General features: G+C 46.2%; 1 long non-coding RNA gene across 1 annotated transcript; it reads left to right on the forward strand.

Annotated features, from left to right (window-relative positions):
* Positions 1–1,301: 1,301 nt before the first annotated feature.
* On the forward strand, positions 1,302–12,597 carry LOC142475225 (uncharacterized). The gene is made up of 6 exons (XR_012790807.1): positions 1,302–1,400; positions 5,030–5,147; positions 6,136–6,233; positions 7,800–7,910; positions 10,640–10,749; positions 12,121–12,597. It is a non-coding gene; the product is annotated as an uncharacterized LOC142475225 (long non-coding RNA).
* The last annotated feature ends 7,779 nt before the right edge of the window (positions 12,598–20,376 follow it).

Below are 20,376 nucleotides of genomic sequence, written 5' to 3' on the forward strand. Positions count from 1 at the left end.
AATGAACCCACCAACCAATGATGACATCTGCATCATCTTCTGTAAAGTGCAGCTACAGCATGATATTATCAGCATTTGGTGCGGTATAATCAGAGGTATCTATGTGCTTTTGTGCCTGTTTTAAGTCCTCCAGCTTAACGCCCCTACACCTCCCACTACACAGGCATACTTACTTATGCATACACTGACATCTGGCATACCTACACACACCCCAGGGCCACTTCCTTCCCCTGATGTCAGGGAGAGGATGGGCATGCAGAGTGCAGTAAGTCTCCACGTTACTCTGGCCAACAGTCTTGGCCTACCTCCAGCATCTGTCACCCACAACATCTGTTCCCTCCTTGTAAAGTGCTGAACTATCTCACCTGGGTCAGTGCTATAGCTGATCACAGTGCCCGATCAGGATGTCACTGTGACAGGCAGCAGTGCAGATTGACCGGTCAATCAATGCAGTGCCGCAACATATGCACTAAATGAGATTTCCGTGCCCCCAGTCAGGTTACTCCCTGGGCAGTGACCCTGCTCACACCCTCCCCTAGTTCCACCTCTGATCACAATTATCTCTCTTGGAGAGTGTAGCAAATTGGAGTTGGGGGAATCTCACCTCTGCCATGCATGGTCACAATCTGGGCACAGGACCCAAATAGTGGGCAATGTGGCACTTCTTACAGTAGAGAATAAGTAACTTTATTCTTTACTTGTGTATTAAGGACCTTATTTGCATTAAATTCAGTCCACATGGGACCAAGACTTTCTGGCTTACTGAACAAAGTGGAATTGTTTCGTAGAGGGTGGAGAATTGTATTTTATCTGAAATTACCCCCTCTGCACAAAATACAAACAATTATACCCATACAAGTACCTTGTGGAAGTTGTTGCCCTCTATCTTCCTGTGGTCTCTCCCTGTTTCTCACCGTGCCTCCTCCCATTTCCTTGCACCTCTGCGTCTCCGCATATATCCCTATACTCAGAGCCGGCTCCGGTCAGTGACATGGGATGCCCAAATATGAGCATACCCATATATGGGCATCCATGCCACTGACCGGAGCCCGCTCTGTTGCGGATATGGAGAGAGACTGGGAGATTTACATCCCCTTATAATTCATATGGTGCATAGTACCGGCACGTATTGTTTTACCGGTACTGTGTACCTTCTTACTTTCACACTGGTACAGTATGTGCTGCAGTGGGACTGAGAGGGATATATTGGTAACACATAGTCATTGTTGGGGGAATTCAATCCATTTTGAAAATAGTAATGCATTGTTTTTTACTTTTTTTTTTGCAGTAATGAAGAATGAAAAAGTTCTGTTAAAATTGAATTGGACGTGAACTGGATTCAGCATTTCATCATCAACTCTGCACCAGTGTGAATTGACGTTCTTTAATGTTCTGACAAGGTACATGCAACATCTCTTCCTCTACCCCTACACCACCCTCTGCCTCTTGCCTCTCTCTCCACCTCCCTGCTAAGCGTATTAACCCATCTAATGTAATCCACATTCCTTGTCTCACTTTACTCTTCCCTTCTCACGTGCCCTCTGGAATGTCTGCTCTACGACTAACATGGTCTATTTGTACATGACCTCTTCTGCTCTCATCATCCACCACTTCTCATTCCCCTCACCCCTGTCCTACTCGATACCTCAGCTTAATTGAACTCTCTCCTCTGACATCTACCCTTATCTCTAACCTCTCCTCACTTTCTGCTTAAACTAGCTATCTTGTTAACTCTTACAATGCTATCATCTCCTCCTCCCTCCTCCTCCATCATCTATATGCCCCTTCTAGGCTCTGACACACTCATCCCTCTAAGGCCGTGATTATCATGGGCACACGCTTGGTCGTCCACAGTGCGTGCGAGCGATGCAGGGCCTCCCCGTCGCCTCGGACCTCAGTGCAGGGATTGCTGGAGCGACAGGCATGCGCTAACTTTGCCATCTGTTGCGTGCTTACTATAGACGCAGCCTAACCCATGCATTGGTTTAATTCACAAGCACGCTCTCATCACACTTCATCACATCACACTGCTGCTCTTAACACCTATGGAGGAAATCTCACAGTCTGATTTTCTACACTAAACCTTTGTCCTGTTCTGTAAAACTCTGCTCCTTTTTTTAAGGTCAAACACTACTTTTTCCTCACTCATCAACACTCCAATTTCATTCACACTGTCTTCTATGTATTTGAGTCCCACCACTGACTTTCTCCTCCCACTTAACATCCATCCTTTATTTCTCCTCAAGCCTTTGCTCACTTGAGGCAAGGTGGATGCCATCCACAAGTAGATTCGTTCTCTCCCTTCCCCCTCTCTCTTTTTCTATCTAGATCTCATTGCACTCTTGACTCCTTTTCTCCTGTCACAAAGCTGGAACCTGATCTTCTCTTCTCCCTCTACCACATGCCCTCTCAATCCTATATTCTCACTCTCACCCACATCTTCAATTCCTCCATATCCTTTGGCTCTTTCAACTCTTCCTTTTAAGCATGCAGTGGTCACCCCTATTCTCAAAAATAACCCTGACCTTGTGTGAATTTCTAACTATCGCCCTGTATCCGTCCTACCATTTGCCTCCTAATTGCTAGAACGTCTTGTGATCTCCCGTTTGATCAACATTCTTAAATCACATGCTCCTCTGGGCCCTTCACAATCTGCCTTTCCCAATGTAACCAATTATGTACATAAAGAAAATTCCCAAGGTCCATTTTACTTACTAATCCTGCTTGATCTCTCTTCTGCTTTTGATACTGTCAATCACTCTTCTCATTCATATTCTAAACTCTTTCTTCGTATCCGCAGCAAACTTATATCCTGGTTTTCATCATACTTCTCCATCACACATTCTCCATCTCTGTTGCTAACGTGTCTTTGTCTCCTGTTGTTTTGTCTGTTGGTATACCTCAGGACTCTGTTCTGGGACCTCTCTCACTACATACTATCACTAGTTGACCTTATCAACTATTTTGGCCCTTGATATCATCTCTATGCAGATGATACACACACCTATCCACCCTACCGTCACTCCTGCAATTTAGTTCCTAGTTTCGGGTCGCCTCCTGGCTATATCCTCCATGGATGACACTCTTCTGCCTTAAACCTAATGTCTAAAACTGAGCTCCTCATATTTCCCCCTAAATCTGGCCTAATATCACCTTTCTCCATCGCAGTAAACAGTACTACCATCATCCTGTCATGAAAGCACATTGCCTAGGAGTAACATTTGACTCTTCCCTTTCCATCTTCATTCACGACACTGGCTAAAGTTTGTCGATTCTTTCTCTGTAATATTTCCAAGATTTGCCCTTTTCTCTGTCAATCTACTGCTAAAACGCCAATGCATGCCCTTATCGTATGGGTTAACATACTGCTAACAGGGCTCCCTGCTTCACAACTTTCTCATTTGCAATCTATCCAAAACTCTGCTGCTTGAATAATTTCCCTTTCTCCCACAACAGTATCTGCTCATCTCCTCCTCCTCCTTAAATCCCTCTCCTTGCTTCCCATCAAGTTTCAGATCACCTACAAAGTTCTCCTCCTTACCTTTTTGTTAAGGTTCTCTATTAGTGGTGTACCGAGTACCCGGCGTTACCCGACACATTTCCAGCTACCCGGACATTACTCGAAACCGGCCACTGAGAAGTGGACTTGGCCGGGTAATACCCGGCGTCGGGTAATGTCAGGGCAGCTGGAAATAATCTTTTATACTTACCTTTCCTAAGACATCTAGGATCAGCAGCAGCAGTCCTCTGATGTTGGCAGCATCAGAGGTGTCTTCACCTGGCGGGGGGAGCTGCAGGAATCACTTCCACAGCACCGAAGCAGGTAAGCTGTGTCTGTGAGCCTGCAGCTCCCCCGCCGGCTGAAGACACCACAGATGCTGCCACCGTCACAGGACTGCTGCTGATCCTAGATGTCACTGCCACCCGGAAGGTAAGTGCCAAACCGTGTACCCGACCGGGTAGAACCTTTCATTTTGGCCGGGTACCCGTTACCCATTTTTTTTATAGTTGAGGACCCAGTCCAACACTATTCTCTATTCATCTGCTCCTTCCTACATATCATCTTTGGTCTCGTTATGCCCTTCCTCGTCTCCTAAGCTCTACTAATAACTGTCTCCATTATACTTCTTACACCTCTACTGCGCACTCGCTCTCTTGCCTGAAACCCTTTCCCATCAATTTACCTGTGAAACTCACACACACTCAGTATATGCCAACATACCCTCTTCCACCCACATTTAAGATCAACCTTAAAATTCACAACTTAAATGAAGCATTTCAATAGCTTTTACTCGTTGCTACTGTCACTCATTCAGTCACTAACTATTGTTCCCAAGAAGTGCTTTATACTACAGTACCCACCATTAAGGACAAGCATTGTCATCTACTGCACTTGTTCCCCCACCTGTTGTCTCTCTGTAAGTCTCCTTACATTTCTCTTAGATTGTAAACTACCCAGGACAGGGATTTACTTTCCTATTGTCTGTTTTTGTTTGTTGAACTTATTGTATAATAATTTCCTGTACTTTTTGGTCTCTCTTGTAAAGCGCTGAGTACACAATGGGTGGTATATAAATAGAGATATATGCAGAGTCTAGAGACAAGGCACACGTGTATAGGTAGCTACAGTTTATCCGGGACCGTATGCATCCTTGAAGTGCCTGTCCCAGTTATTTTCTATTGATTGCAATGTAGGAGTGTCTGTCCTGTCTTATTTTTTTTATTATTATTATTATTATTATTATTATTATATATACAAAGATATATACAAAGATTGTTTCCTGTCGTTAGCATGACATTGTGTGACACAGTGTGATGTCATTGATTCAGTAGATTGTGTGCAGACCGGGACTGCAGTACAGTTTCACTGACATGAATAACTTGTGTGGTAGAAGCTCTAGAAGGAGCACAGCTGTGGGAGGGAGGTGGATTTGCTTTGTATCACATGGTTTGGAGCAAGGTTCATTGTATGTATCGTCAATAATAATTATAATAATAATAATGCAATGCTTAACTTTTTTATTTCAAGAGGAAAGACTGCAGAACAGAAGTGAATATTGAAGCCATGTGTTCATTTTCTTGCAAAATAGAAAATTGAAGGACAGTTGAAGAGGAGGAAAATGACTACACAGAGACAGATAAGCAATGTGTATATTTCTCATTTAGTATTTGTCGTTTTATTGACTCCAAAAAATCCGGCTGCTAAGGGTTTCGCATTGGACATATTCACCTCTACTCCACCCCTTCCTGTGATCTGTACCATGCAGATTTTTGTTGATTCAATACATCATGAGTAGAGGGTGGCTACAGTATGAAGTACTGACCCAAGGACCACATCTACTACCATTCATAACAAGAACATGTGCAGTAGCGCACTGCTGCAGTTCTATGTTATTGCTATGAAAGGTTGAGGTGGTGCAATCATATGAATCTTGAGTGGGAGGGATCCTGTTTGCATCATTTAATTTGATCTAGGCCAGTAGAGTATATAACTCTCAGTACAGGTTACATATGGCATCAGTATTAGTGATTTAAAGAACAGAAAAACAGGAGTGGAGAACAAAACCAAGTAATGTTGAAGTTACTACTTTTTACTATTTACTTGGTCAGTCTGTACTGTCTACTCCCCACACAGCTGCTAAGGGTTTCCATTTGAGATACATTCACCTTCTACTCTGCACTACTGTGCTACCCTCTATTCAGAGATGAGTTCAAGTCATGTTTACCACTCTAAATCGCTCTGCAGTCATTGATTCAGCACATCATGGGTAGAGCATGGCTATAGATACAGCAAGCTTTATTTTACCCTAATATTGCATTAAAAAATAGAATATCACTCAGTTTCCTACAGATTTACTGATGCTGATAATGCAGAATCTCACCCTCCCATCATAATACACCAGAGGAAGAAATAATCCTTGCTATATATGTACATTGTGTGACATATTGCCTCCATGACCATTGATGGCAAATACATATTCTGTATAGAGCAGCTGTGTTATGATGTAGTTGTTATTGATCATCATTGAGATATAATCACAAGAATCTTATGCAAAGGGAAACTGTCATTAGCATAGTGGGATTTCAGCCCCCAAACTTCTGTAATATTAATGCAATGTCTTACTTTTATTGCAGTGAACACCGAAGAGACGGATCTACTACAACACTGCACAGGACAAGAGTATACACTACAAGCAGCAAAATGATCATGCAGTTGACAATATGTTGTTCTGGTAATGTGCACAATTATTATGTATGGGCTCCACACCACAGTGCTGGACATATTTTGTTAACTTCAACACTACCCCTACCATGGAGATGTCTTCCTGTGATTGGTGTTACTGATTCAGTACATCATATGCACAGTGTGGCTATTATATGATGGATTGATTTAATGAACCCACCAAACACTGATGACATCTGTATCATCTTCTGTAAAGTGCATCTACAGCAGGATATTATCAGCATTTGGGGTGATATAATCAGAGGCATCTATGTGCTTTTGTGCTGGGTAAAGTCCTCCAGCTGAACCGCCCCCCGCCCCCCACCCCCCTACACCTCCTGCCACACAGGCAAACTTACTTACACACACAGCACACTTACTTATGCACACTGACACTTGGCATACCTACACACACACACCCCACAGCCACTGGCATGCATGCAGAGTCCTGGGCATGCAGGATGGGCATGCAGAGTACAGAATATCTCCACCTTGCTCTGGCCCGTACTCTTGGCCTACCCCCAGCATCTGTCACCCACAACCTCTGTTCCCTCCCTGTAAATTGCTGCACTAACACACCTTGGTCAGCGCTGCAACCGATCACAGCACCGGATCATGTCACTGTGATAGGAAGCAGTGCTAATTGACCGGTCAATCAATGCCACGTGGCAACATACGCACCAAAAGAGATTTCCATGCCCCCTGACAGGCTACTCCCTGGGCAGTGACCCTGCTCATCTTCCACCTCTGATCACAATATTCTCTCTTGGAGAGTGTAGCAAATTGGAGTTGGGGGAATTTCACCTCTGCAGTACATGTAGAGTCCTGTATGCAGAGTACAGAAAGTCTCCACCTTAGTCTGGCCCGTACTCTTGGCCTACCCACAGCATCTGTCACCCACAAATAATACATACACTAATACTCCCCACAATACACACTTTAATACCTCCTCAATAATAATCTCCCCAATAATATTATAGTCTTAAACACAATATACACAATACCCCCTAACACAAGATACCCAATCTAACACTCTCCTCTGCACCTCAACATAATATACACACTATAATACCCTACACACAATATAATACTCCCACACACACACAATATACACACTATCCTCCTACCGCCATAAAACACAACCAATAATACACACACACTTTGTGGATGTTGGGACCAGCTCCTTGCATGCACCAGTGAAAGAGAGAGGCCTGCCATCCGTGCCTCCCTCCGTTTCCCATCTTCTCCCTGTCTCTCTCCCTCCCTTTCTTTGCATCTCCCTGCATCTTTGCGTATACCCAGTCAGTGACGGCTCCGGTCACGTGATGCCTTAATATGGGCTTATCCATATATCTGTTGCAGAGATGGAGAGAGACCTGGAGATTTTACATTTCCTTATAATTCATATTGGTACTTAGTACGGGCACTTATTGTTTTATCAGTACTGGGTACCTGACCGTACTGGCCTACGAGTGAGAAGGCAATATTGGCATCACACAGTTACTGTTGAATATGTCATTCAATCCATTTTGAAAATAGTAATGCAATGTGGTTTTGTTTTGTTTGCTTTTTGCAGTAATGAAGAATGAAAAAGTTATATTAAAATTAAATTGGAGGGGAACTGGATTCAGCATTTCTTCATGAACTCTGCACTTGTGAGCATTGACCTTCTTGAGTGCCCTGACAGGTACACGCAACTTTAAGACTATAATCTTCATCAACTGCTGTGCAAGCTTTCGTGCTATACCTCCCCCTCCGGTTTTGATTTATACATTTGCTCTCTCAATTCATGTCCTCTAATATCTGGAGGCTCTCTCCTAGCATTTCTCTCTACCACAGCACGTCATCCCAATGTAACCTCTCTCTTGTTCTTTCTGTTTACTGTTTCCTCACTCCTCTGTAAAACTTTTCTAATTTCTCTAACTTCCACACTCCTGCTTTTATCCACATGTTCTATACACTTTCCTTCCCCTACCTTTGCATGTGTCTACACAAAGCACCATTTGTACAGACCTCTATTGCAGCTATTTCTGCACTGCTCAATGAAATGCACTCCTGCACATCCTATTCTCTTCCACCTTCCCTCATCACACTTCCACTCGCTGTTCTTAATACCTACGGAGGAAATCTCACACTTTGTTTGATTTTTCTACAGTAAAAATGTCTCCTGTCCTGTATAAAGCTGCTCTCTAGGGCTAAATACACTACTTTTTTCCACACTCATCAACACTCAAATTTAATTTACGCTGTTTTTTTTCTCTGTATTTGACTCCCTCCACTGACCTTCTCCTCCCACTTGCCATCCTTCCTTCACTTCTCCTCAAGCATTTGACTACTTCAGAGGCAAGGTGGATGCCACCCAAAAGGAGATTCCTTCTGTCCCTTCCCCCTTCTCTCCTTCTACCCAAATCTCCTTCTGCACTTGACTCCTTTTCTTCTCTTACAGAGCTGGAAGCTAATCATCTTCTATTCTCCCTCTACCACATGCCCTCTAGATCGTATCCCCTCACACCTTACTGCATCTCTTAGTCCCCACTCTCACCCACATCTTCAATTTCTCCCTATTCTCTGGATTTTTGCCCTCTTACTTTAAGCCTGTAGTGGTCACCCTTTTGTCAGAAACAAACTACACCCTATGTGCCTTACTAACTACCGCTCTGTATCCCTCATGCTGTTTGCCTTCTAATTGCTAGTGTCAACATTCTTAAATCACATGCCCTCCTGGATCCTTTACAACCTGCCTTTCGTACAGCACGTTCTACAGACTGTGCTTAAAGCTAATTCCCAAGGTTTTTCCCTACTAATCCTACTTGATCTATCGGCTGCGTTTGATGCTCTCAATCACTCTCCTCCTTCATATTCTAAACTCTCTCTTGGTATCAGTAACAAAGTTCTATCCTGGTTTTCATCATAACTTTCCTGTCACACATTCTCCATCTCTGTTGCTAACATGTCTTCGTCTTCTATTGATCTGTCTGTGGGTATACATCAGGGCTCTGTTCTGAGATCTCTCTTTCTCTCTACATACTATCATTTGGTGACTTCATCAATGCTTTTGGCCTTAGATATAATCTCTATGCGGATGATACACACACAAATCTATCCACCCCTGTTCTCACTCCTGCAATCCAGTCCCTACTCTTGGGTTGTCTCCTGGCTATATGCTCATGGATGGCACTCCACTGCCTTAAACTTAATGTCTAACACTGGGCTCATATTATCCCCTTTCTCCATCACAGTAAAAAGTACTACCATCTATCTTGTCATCAAACATGTTGCATAGGAGTAACATTTGGCTCTTCAATTCCATCTCCATTCACATGCACGGCTATGGGTAAAATGTGTTGCCTCTTTCTCTGTAATATTGCCAAGATCTTCCCTTTCCCCTCTCAACCTACTGCTAAAACTCCAATGTATACTGTTATCCTATAGGTTATTTTAACATACTACTAACAGGCCTCCATGCTTCACAACTTTCTCCTATGCAAAACTCTGCTGCTTGAATTATCTCACTTTCTCCCACAACAGTCTCTGCTCATCTCCTTAAATCCCTGTCCTGGCATCCCATCAAGTTTTTGTATCACCTACAAAGTTCTCCTCCTTACCTTTTTGTTAAGGCTCTCCATTAATCTGCTCCTTCTTGCATATCATCTTTGATCTCTCGTTATGCCCTTGCTTGTCTCTTGCACTATAACCATAACTGTCTCCTGTAAACTTCTTTCACCTCTACTGTTCTCTCACTTGCCTGAAACCATTTTCCATCACTGCACCGTACATGTGAAACTTCCTCACACTCAGTATATGCCAACATAACCTCTTCCACCCACATGTAAGACCAATCTTAAAATTCACGACTTAAATCAAGCATTTAAAAAACTTTGACTCGTGGCTACTGTCCCACACCCACAGTCACTGCTAACAACTATTGTTCCCAAGATGTGCTTTCTACTAATTGTACCCACCATTAAGGACAAGCATTGTCATCTACTGCACTTCTTCCCCCAACTGCTGCCTCTCTTTAAGTCTTCTAACATTTCTATTAGATTGTAAAGTTCCCAGGGCAAGGATTTACTTTCCTATAATCTGTTTTTATTTGTCGCACTTATTTTTTAATTATTTTTCCCCTCTCCCCTAATGATATACATATAGGTTTTCCTGTCATTTGCATGACAGAGTTATTATGGTTAACTATTGCATCATGTAGACTGCCTTTTCAGTGTGATGTAATTGATTCAGTACTTTGTGTGCAGACTGTGACTGCAGTACAGTGTCACGAACATTAATGACTTGTGTGGTAGAAGCTCTAGAAGGAACACAGCTATGGGAGGGAGGTGGATTTACTTTGGATCACATGGTTTGGCGCAAGGTTCATTGTATGTATGATCATAACCATGCAATGCTTAACTTTTATTTCAGGAGGGAAGAACAGTGAATATTGAAGCCATGTGTTTCTTTTCTGTCAGAAGAGAAATTTTGAAAGACAGTTGAAGAGGAGGAAAATGACTACACAGAGACAGATAAGCAATGTGTATATTTCTCATTTAGTATTTGTCGTTTTGTTGACTCCACACAATCCAGCTGCTAAGGGTTTCGCATTGGACATATTCCCCTCTACTCTACCCTTCCTGTGATCTGTACCATGCAGGTTTTTGTTGATTCAATACATCATGAGTAGAGTGTGGCTGCTGTATGAAGTATTGACCCAAGGACCACATCTACTACCATTCATAACAAGAACATGTGCAGTAGCGCACTGCTGTAGTTCTATGTGTTTTATTAAAGGTTGAAGTGGTGCAATCATATGAATCTGGAGTGGGATGAATCCTGTTTGCATCATATGGTTTCATCTAGGCCAGTAGAGTATATCTCTCAGTACAGGTTACACATGGCATCAGTAGTAGTGATTTAAAGAACAGAAAAAACAAGAGAAACTTCAATGTTGATAACAAAGCCAAGTAATGTTGAAGATACTCCTTTAACTATTTATTTGATCAGTCTGTACTGTCTACTCCCCACACAGCTACTAAGTCTTCCATTTGAGATACATTCACCTCCTACTCTGCACTGCTGTTCTGTCCTCTATTCAGAGATGAGTTCCAGTCATGTTTACCACTCTGAATCACTCTGCAGTCATTGATTCAGCACATCATGGGTAGAGCATGGCTACAGATACAGTAAGCTTTATTTTACCGGCTGATCATCCATAATATTGCATTAAAACATAGAATATTACTCAGTTTCCAAAAGATTCAGTGATGCTAATAATGCAGAATCTTACAACACATCCCATCATAATGCACCAGAGGAAGAAATAATCCTTGCTACACTACCGACACGTTTTATTGAAGCACGGCTAGCACCGCAAGCCGGGGGATGCCCCGGCGTGCTAGCCGCACTCCCTCAGCGTGCCGCGCATCACCGATGCACGGTCACGCGTCATCGGGTGCCTGCGCCCCCTGCACGCGCATCCAGGGCTCCCCGAGGGAGCACTGGTGTCCCGCGATGTGGGGGACAGCGGCAGGGGGTTCCGGGGGACCCGACGGACCCGGCAGCGGAAGGGAGAAAGCCCCGATCGGAGGGCGCTCCTCCGCTGCTTCGGCGTGCGCCCGGCACCCTCCGGCGCGCGCCAGGTTACTGCTGCGGCCAAGAACGGGCAAATGCTCGAATAAACTCGGCCGCAGCAGTATATCTGTACATTGTGTGACGTTTGGCCTCCATGACCATTGATAGCAAATACATATTTTGTATTGAGCGGCTGTGTTATGATGTAGTTGTTATTGATCATCATTGAGATATAATCACAAGAATCTTATGCAAAGGGAAAATGTCTGCAGCATAGTGGGATTTCAGCTCCCAAACTTCTGTAATATTAATGCAATGTCTTACTTTTATTGCAGTGAACACTGAAGAGACGGATCTACGACAACACTGCACAGGACAAGAGCAAACACTACAAGCAGCAAAATGATCTTGCAGTTGCAAGTATGTTCTGTAATGTGCACAATTATTATTTATGGGCTACACACCACAGTGCTGGACATATTCTGTTAACTTCTACCCCTACCATGGAGATGTCTTCCTGTGATTGATTCAGTACATCATATGCACAGTGTGGCTATGATATGATGGATGGATTTAATGAACCCACCACCCACTGACATCTGCATCATCTTCTGTAAAGTGCAGCAGGATATTATCAGCATTTGGGGTGGTATAATCTGGGGCATCTATGTGCTTTTGTGTCTGGATAAGTTCCTCCAGCTGAACCACCCCCCTATACCTGCCACACAGGCATACTTACAGAGCACACTTACTTATGCACACTGACACTTGGAATACACACACACACACACACACACACACACACACACACACACAGACACTGTCATGCATGCAGTGTCCTGTATGCAGAGTACAGAAAGTCTCCACCTTACTCTGGCCCGTACTCATGGCCTATCCCCAGCATCTGTCATCCACAACCTCTGTTCACTCCCTGTAAAGTGCTGCACTAACACACCTGGGTCAGCGCTGCAGCTGATCACAGTGCCGGATCATGATGTCAATGGGATAGGCAGCAGAGCTGATTGACAAGTCAATCAATGCAGCTCCGCAATATATGCACCAAAAGAGATTTCTGTACCCCCTGTCAGGCTACTCCCTGGGCAGCGACCCATCTCACCCCTCTCATTCCACCTCTGATCACAATAATCTCTCTTGGAGTGTGTAGCAAATTGGAGTTGGGGGAATCTCACCTCTGTAGTGCATGGTCACAATCTGGGCACTGTACCCAAATATTGGGCAATGTGGCACGTCTTACAGTAGAGAATAGAATAAGTAACTATATTCTTTACTTGTGTATTAAGGAACTTATTTGCAATAAAAATTCAGTCCACCTGGGACCAAGACTTTCTGGTTTTCTGAACAAAGTGGAATTGTTTTCCTATAATTTTATATTCTCTGAAATGTAACATCACAATAAAGTACTCCTATTTTTTTCCTTTGTGCTTTTTTATGGACTATTCCTTTATGTATTTCACTTAATGGGACTAATTACCTTACGATTAGATTTCACTTGTATTTTCTTGGGTTACTCTTTGGAATTTCTCTCTGTGTTCATTTATACTATCTTATTTAGAGCAGTCTTTGCCATTGGACCCCATTTCTTGCCAGAGAGATCTGTAACACAGAGTATTGAAGAGAGTACAGAACAGTGGTGAAGTAGATTTTTATGCTTCTAGGCAGCCTCCCTTCTCACCATGTATTCTGCCCCCGACGGTCTCTTGCACTGCTCCCTCCTACACCCACTCTCCTCACTCTTCCCTCCCCTCCCCGCTATCACTCAATGACCCCCTCTCATTCAATCCTGCTCCCTTACTCCCCCCTCACTCATTCTTCCTTCTGCACACACAATCCTCCCGAATATCACTCCCAAACAACACACACACTAATTCTCCCCACAATACACACTATAATACCTCCTTGTGACGATAGCTTCCACAGGCTTATTAATATTACACAAAAATAATTGGGTTTGAACTGAACGAGGCTTAAGATATAATAAATTGTATTTATTCCTTAGAATATAGGTGAACACAACAGATAATACAGTAACGAACAAGAAGTACACTTACTTAAGGGTTGGGGAATGAGAAGTATGATGTAGCATTTCTTTCAGCAGTGAGGAAATCATTCAGGTGATATCAGGTAACCATATCAGCAAACGAAGACAAAGGATATATGGGTGGACAGCAGTTTATAAACCATTCTCCTTCTATTCTTAACCTTAAGCACAGGGGATTGGTTTACAATTACCTCCAGCCACTCACTAACGTGGGAAAGCATTCTGACCCATGCCCCCCTGCTAGTTGGCACATGCGCAGTAGAACTCTGGGGGTCTCATTTCTGAAGCCCCACATTTACGTCAGGAATGCCAGACAGTCTACCATTTGGAGTTCTGGCAGGAAAACCTTTGTTGAAAGGTGTTAACTGGAACACTTAAGACCTGCCCTGGTTTGGGCTTCGGATAAACAGTGAGGGTGATAAAACTCTTTGAACAGCACTTAAATCCTAGACATAGCGGCGTCCCCAGGGCCATCTGCTACCTTATGGCCCAAAAGAATCTCTTCTGGGTCTTTGTCCATACCTTAAGATACACTATTAAGCATAAAACATAAACGTATTAAAATATCCGGTTCCGTTAGGTTTAGCAGGTCCAAACTTCCCAGTTCGCATTGCCAGAACTGGGACACCATATGGTCCAAAAAGCGACTTGCTACGACCTATGAAACCGGAGTTACACCAATGCACATTAAATCATTTTAATACAAAAATCTCCATTGAAAAAGAAATCTCAGCTTTTCACTAAATCCCCATTGAAAACAACGGGCAGCTCCGCCATAGACTTTCAATGGTAAATCGCCGCCATTGAAGTCAATGGGGGTTTTCTGCCATTGAAGTTTATGGGAAAAGTCCCGAACTTCAAGGGGGTCCATACTCCGTCGGGTTGGTCCAAGCGGGTCAAGGATGGTTCTGCAGCGATGCCGGAGCAGTGGCTACAGATACCCCAAACCCTGATCCGCTGAACCCTCCGGAACCGGAGATATGGATTCCTAAAATTCAGCATTTCTCACTTAGTCATTTTTCTGAGCCGTTTCTGCCGCCGCCGGCAAAGCCTATGGCGCGACCCGCTCTATCTGGTTCGACCCTTATCGGGGGTCCAGGATTCGGGGACCCGGTGGTGGTCGAGTGGGGGGACGCTTAGGAACTAGGGGCAAAAAGAATTTTATCCCTAGGTGCCCTAAAACAGTTTATTTCCCCGCTAATTGACGTTGAACTTGACCCAGTGATTTTAGCTCTTTTGAAGGACATTGTATCCGCTTTGCGGTTTGCGGTCTGGACGGCAGCCAACTAGGTTACCTCGAGGCATCTCCATTGAAGTCAATGAGCCCATTGACTTTCAATGGGAAACCGCCGCTCTCCCTCTCGGACGCCACCTGCTGGTCACTACAGGAAACAGGACGAAAACAGCACAAATTCCTATTGAAATGCATTGAGCCCTAATGGCGGCCAATGGGGACCTGCAAAATGGTGCCCGAAAAGGCGGGAAACTTACACAAAGAGCTATAATCATTAAAGAATTATTAACCCTTGTGCTCCCGGATGGATTCTAGTGTGTGTGTGATGCAAACACTGAGTAACCAGACATTACAATGGAACAGGGGAAAATACATTTACATGTCATAACAAGGGTTACATCACATTTCTGGACCTCAGCCCAGTTAACCCCTTGTCTCCCTGGTGCGGTCAGGGGTGGCCAAATGGGGTGCAACCCCTTTAATACCGGGCCACCCCCTCTCTCCCTCTACACCTCCCCTTCTTAATGCGTGTCCTGTGGCCCACTGGCCCTGATGGGGAGTGGGGCACTGCTGGCACCATTAATGAATTCAGTCTCAGAGGGATAGTCCTGGCGTGAAAGTCCATCAGCATTGCTGTTTTCACTACCCTTTTTGTGCTGAATGGTGAATTCAAATTCTTGCAAAGCCAAGCTCCATCTCAGCAGTTTGGCATTTTCCCCTGATACCCTCTGTAGCCAGCTCAGGGGATTGTGGTCGGTAATGACCGTGAAAGCCCTCCCATAGACATAGGGCTGGAGCTTTTTGAGTGCCCACACAATGGCCAAGCACTCCTTTTCAATGGTGGCATATGCCACCTCCCTGGGGAGCAGTTTGCGACTGAGATACACCACAGGGTGCTCTTTGCCGTCGTCCCCCACCTGGCTCAACACAGCCCCCACACCAAAGTCTGAGGCATCAGTCTGAATAAGAAAATGCTTGGTATAATCTGGGGCAGCCAGGATGGGGGCCTCAGCAAGCGCAGCTTTCAGTGCCTGGAAAGCAGTTTCACAGCAGGAGACCAGGTAATAAGCACAGGCAGTTGCTTCTTAGTCAGATCAGTCAGGGGTTTGGCCACGGCGCTGTACTGTGGGACAAATTTCCTGTAGTACCCTGCGGTGCCCAAAAAGGCCATGACCTGTTTCTTGGTTTTTGGAACAGGCCACTGAACTATGGCTTCTACCTTGGCTGGCTCTGGCTTGAAATGCCCTCCACCCACCCTGTGCCCTAAGTACAGGACTTCTGCCATACCTACCATACACTTAGTGGGTTTTAAGGTAAGCCCAGCCTCCCTGATTCTATCCAGCACCGCAGCTACATGTCCTATGTGGGATTCCCAGGAATTACTAAAGACAGCAATGTCATCTAAGTAAGCCCTGGCATAGCTCTGCATCCCTTCCAGTAACCTATTGACCAGGCGTTGGAAGGTAGCCGGGGCATTATTCATCCCAAATGGCATCACCAAAAACTCATAGAGGCCACTTGGAGTGAAGAATGCTGACTTCTCCCTAGCCTCCAGGGTCAGGGGAATCTGCCAGTAGCCTTTGCTCAGATCCATGGTGGTCAGATACTTTGCCCCCGCGAGTTCATCTAGTAACTCATCCATGCGGGGCATGGGGTAAGCATCTGACACCGTCCCAGCGTTGAGCAACCGGTAGTCCACACAAAACCGGGTGGTTTTGTCCTTCTTAGGCACTAGGACTACTGGACTTGCCCAAGGGCTCTGGGACAGAGTAATTACCCCTAGGGTCAGCATCTCCTCAATCTCTCTCTCCATACTTGTCTTGACCTCTGCTGACACTCTATAAGCGTGCTTATGCAGAGGCTGCAGGTCCCTTGTGTGTACTGGGTGTTTGGTGAGATGTGTGGTCCCTGGCATGTCAGTGAAGAGGGCGCTATACTGAGCTAGCATGTCCCTGGCTTCTCCCTTCTGCCTAGCACTCAACTATGCCCCGATCTCTACCTGCTCAACAGTGTTTCCTTGCTTTGCCTCCCCTAGGAGATCAGGCAGAGCATTGCTCGCCGGATCCTCCAGCAGTGGGCTACAAATGGCCATTACTGCTCCCATACTCGGTGCTCTGTATTCCTTTAACATATTAATGTGATATGTCTTGTGCCTCTCAGGCGCTACCTGTACAACATAGTTGCACTCATTCACCTTTCGGATAACCGGGTACGGTCCCGACCAGGCAGCCATCAGCTTGTTCTCCCGAGTGGGTTTGAGAACAAGCACCTGCTGTCCTGGGATGAATTCTCTGCTACGGCCTGCTGGTCATACCATTGCTTCTGCTTGGTCTGAGCAGCCCTGAGGTGGTCCTGGGCCACCCCCATAAGCATCTCTAACCGGTCTCTGAGATCTACTACATACTGGATCACTGAAGCATCAGTAGCAGTAGTCTCCCCCTCCCATCCCTCACGGAAGAGGTCCAGAGGTCCACGTACCCTGCGGCCATATAGTAGCTCGAAGGGGGAGAAGCCTGTAGATTCTTGCGGTACCTCTCGGTATGCAAACAGCAAGTGCTGCAGGTGAATCTCCCAGTCTTTCCCCTCCGCCTCTATAAAGGTCCGAAGCATCTGCTTCAGGGTACCATTAAACCTCTCACATAATCCGTTTGTTTGGGGATGGTAAGGGGTAGTGCGCTGGTGCTGTACACCGCAGGCATCCCAGAGACAATGTAACAGTTCACTCATGAACTGCGACCCCTGATCAGTTAGGATCTCACTAGGGAAACCTACCCTAGCAAAAATGTTCAGCAAAGCTGCTGCCACTGTCTTGGCACTTATGGTGCCCAGCGCTACCGCCTCAGGGTACCGGGTGGCAAAATCCACCACCGTGAGGATGTAGCACTTCCCTGACCTGCTAGGAATCATGAGGGGTCCTATCAGGTCCATTGCTACCTTCTGGAAGGGTTCCCCTATTATCGGTAGGGGTCTCAGGGGTTCCTTCACACGGTCGCCCGCCTTACCTACTCGCTGGCAGGCATCACAGGAGCGGCAGAAATCAGCCGCATCCCTGGATGCCCCCGGCCAGAAATAACGCTGCAATAACCGGGCTCGCGTTCTGGTGACCCCCTGATGTCCCGCTAACGGAATAGAGTGAGCTACCCGTAACAATTGCTGTCGGTACCCCTGGGGTACTACTAGCTGTCGCTTACCGGTCAATCCCTTCTCTATTCTCGGGTTCCCTTCTTCTCTGTATAGGAGTCCCTTATGCCATAGGCAGCGCTCAGTGCCCTCCCCTGCCTGAGATTCGGACGCCCGAAGTCTCACGCCGGCCAGGGTAGGGTCTGCCTTCACTGCCTCCCTAAACTGGGCTCCTAAATCTGCCCCCCCCCCCAGTCATGTCATTGTCAGGGGAAGGGGACACGGTAAGGGGGAACAGTAAGTCAGCCTGTGGTTGCAACTGATCCTGGCTTACCTCCCTGGGCTCCTCTGTGCCCTCCGCTAACATTGGTCCCAAAGGCTGGGGGACTGGGGTGGCCACCGCCGACATTGCCGCGGTCTGGCTCCGGGTAACCGCCGCCACTGCAGCGGGCTGGGGCACACGGTCGTAGGTGCAGGTCATCGGTCCCAGGTCATTGCCCAAAAGAATTTCAGCATCCAAACCTGGTAAAACCCCCACCTCCCGCACACCCTTGCCCACCCCCCAATCCAAAAAAATGCGGGCCACCTGCAGGAAACGTGGCTCTCCGTCAGCCACAGTGATCTGTATCCCAGGGCCTGGGATCAATTCCTCTGGCCGGACCATATCAGGTCGGACCAGGTTCACTGCAGCTCCTGAATCAAGTAAGCCAACTGCTTGCCGGTCACCGACTGTGACCGGGGTGAGATGCTTGCTCCTGGCGTCCGTCTGCTGCAGGTCTGCGCTGTGATGTCCTCCGCTCCTGGCTGTAGGCACTGAAGAAACCGGGGTAGGGGTGACATGGGACGTCTCGCTGGGAGTTGTTTCCATGACCGGTCCTGGTTCTTTGGTGGAAGCCACCCGCACGCGGGCTACCGGCTTTGCAGCTGGGGTGCGTTGCCCTCGATAGGGTCTGTTGGAACGCAGGGGTTCCGGGCAATCTGGTCTGATGTGACCAGTGCTGTTGCAATTGTAGCACTGGCGCTCATGCCGGAGCTCTCCCGCCTTCTGTGACCCGCTGCCCGCAGGCGGCTTTTGGGTCCACTGGGGGTACTCACAGCTTTCTTGGCCGGCGCCGGTGGGGTTACCGCTTTGGCTGGTACCTTGGCGGTCATCTGGGACCGGCTGACCACATAGTCATCTGCCATCCTCGCTGCCTCGGTGTAGGTCTTGGGCTTTTTATCATACACAAAAGCCCTCACCGCCGGCGGGCACTGCTGCATGAGCTGCTCCTGAAAGATGAGGTCCAGCAGGCGTTGGTAAGTCTTGGCCTCAGAGCCCTCCACCCAGTGTAACCCATACAAAGCCATGCGGGTCACATAAGTGACATAGGTCTCCTGAGGGTGCCTCTCCTCCAGCCGGAACTTACCCCGGTAAGCTTCAGGGGTAAAACCATGCTGAAACAGCAAAAGTTCTTTCAGGTGGTCATAGTCATCAGCAAACTCCTCTGTAAGCGCCATCAAAGTCTGTTTAGCCAAGCTGGAGAGTAGCGGGTCCAGGCGTGCAACCCTATGCTGGGGAAGCACCCCGTACCGCCGGCACTGCGTTTCAAAGTTCCTTAGAAACATGTCAATCCGATCAGTGCCCTCCACATACTTGGTGAGACTGTGCGTGTCAAGTCGGAGTCCATCTCTGGGGGGTCGGACCGGGGGGCAATAAGCGGGTCTGTTCATTGCCATAGAGATAAACGTTAGGGTTAGGGTTAGGGTTAGGGTTATAGGGGAATACGAAAATTTAGGTATGTGACTCATTTGGGTACTAACCAATCAGAGAAGAGTTAGGGTTGAAAGTTAGGGTTGAAAGTTAGGGTTGAAAGTTAGGGTTGAAAGTTAGGGTTGAAAGTTAGGGTTGACACTTAGGATTATTTTTCTATTTTTGTTTGGCCCAGGGTTATAGGGGAATACGAAAATTTAGGTATGTGACTCATTTGGGTACTAACCAATCAGAGAAGAGTTAGGGTTGAAAGTTAGGGTTGAAAGTTAGGGTTGAAAGTTAGGGTTGAAAGTTAGGAATGACACTTAGGATTATTTTTCTATTTTTGTTTGGCCCAGGGTTATAGGGGAATACGAAAATTTAGGTATGTGACTCATTTGGGTACTAACCAATCAGAGAAGAGTTAGGGTTGAAAGTTAGGGTTGAAA

The sequence above is a fragment of the Ascaphus truei genome, unplaced genomic scaffold (genome assembly GCF_040206685.1).
Source record: "Ascaphus truei isolate aAscTru1 unplaced genomic scaffold, aAscTru1.hap1 HAP1_SCAFFOLD_1115, whole genome shotgun sequence".
In the NCBI taxonomy this organism is placed as follows: domain Eukaryota; kingdom Metazoa; phylum Chordata; class Amphibia; order Anura; family Ascaphidae; genus Ascaphus; species Ascaphus truei.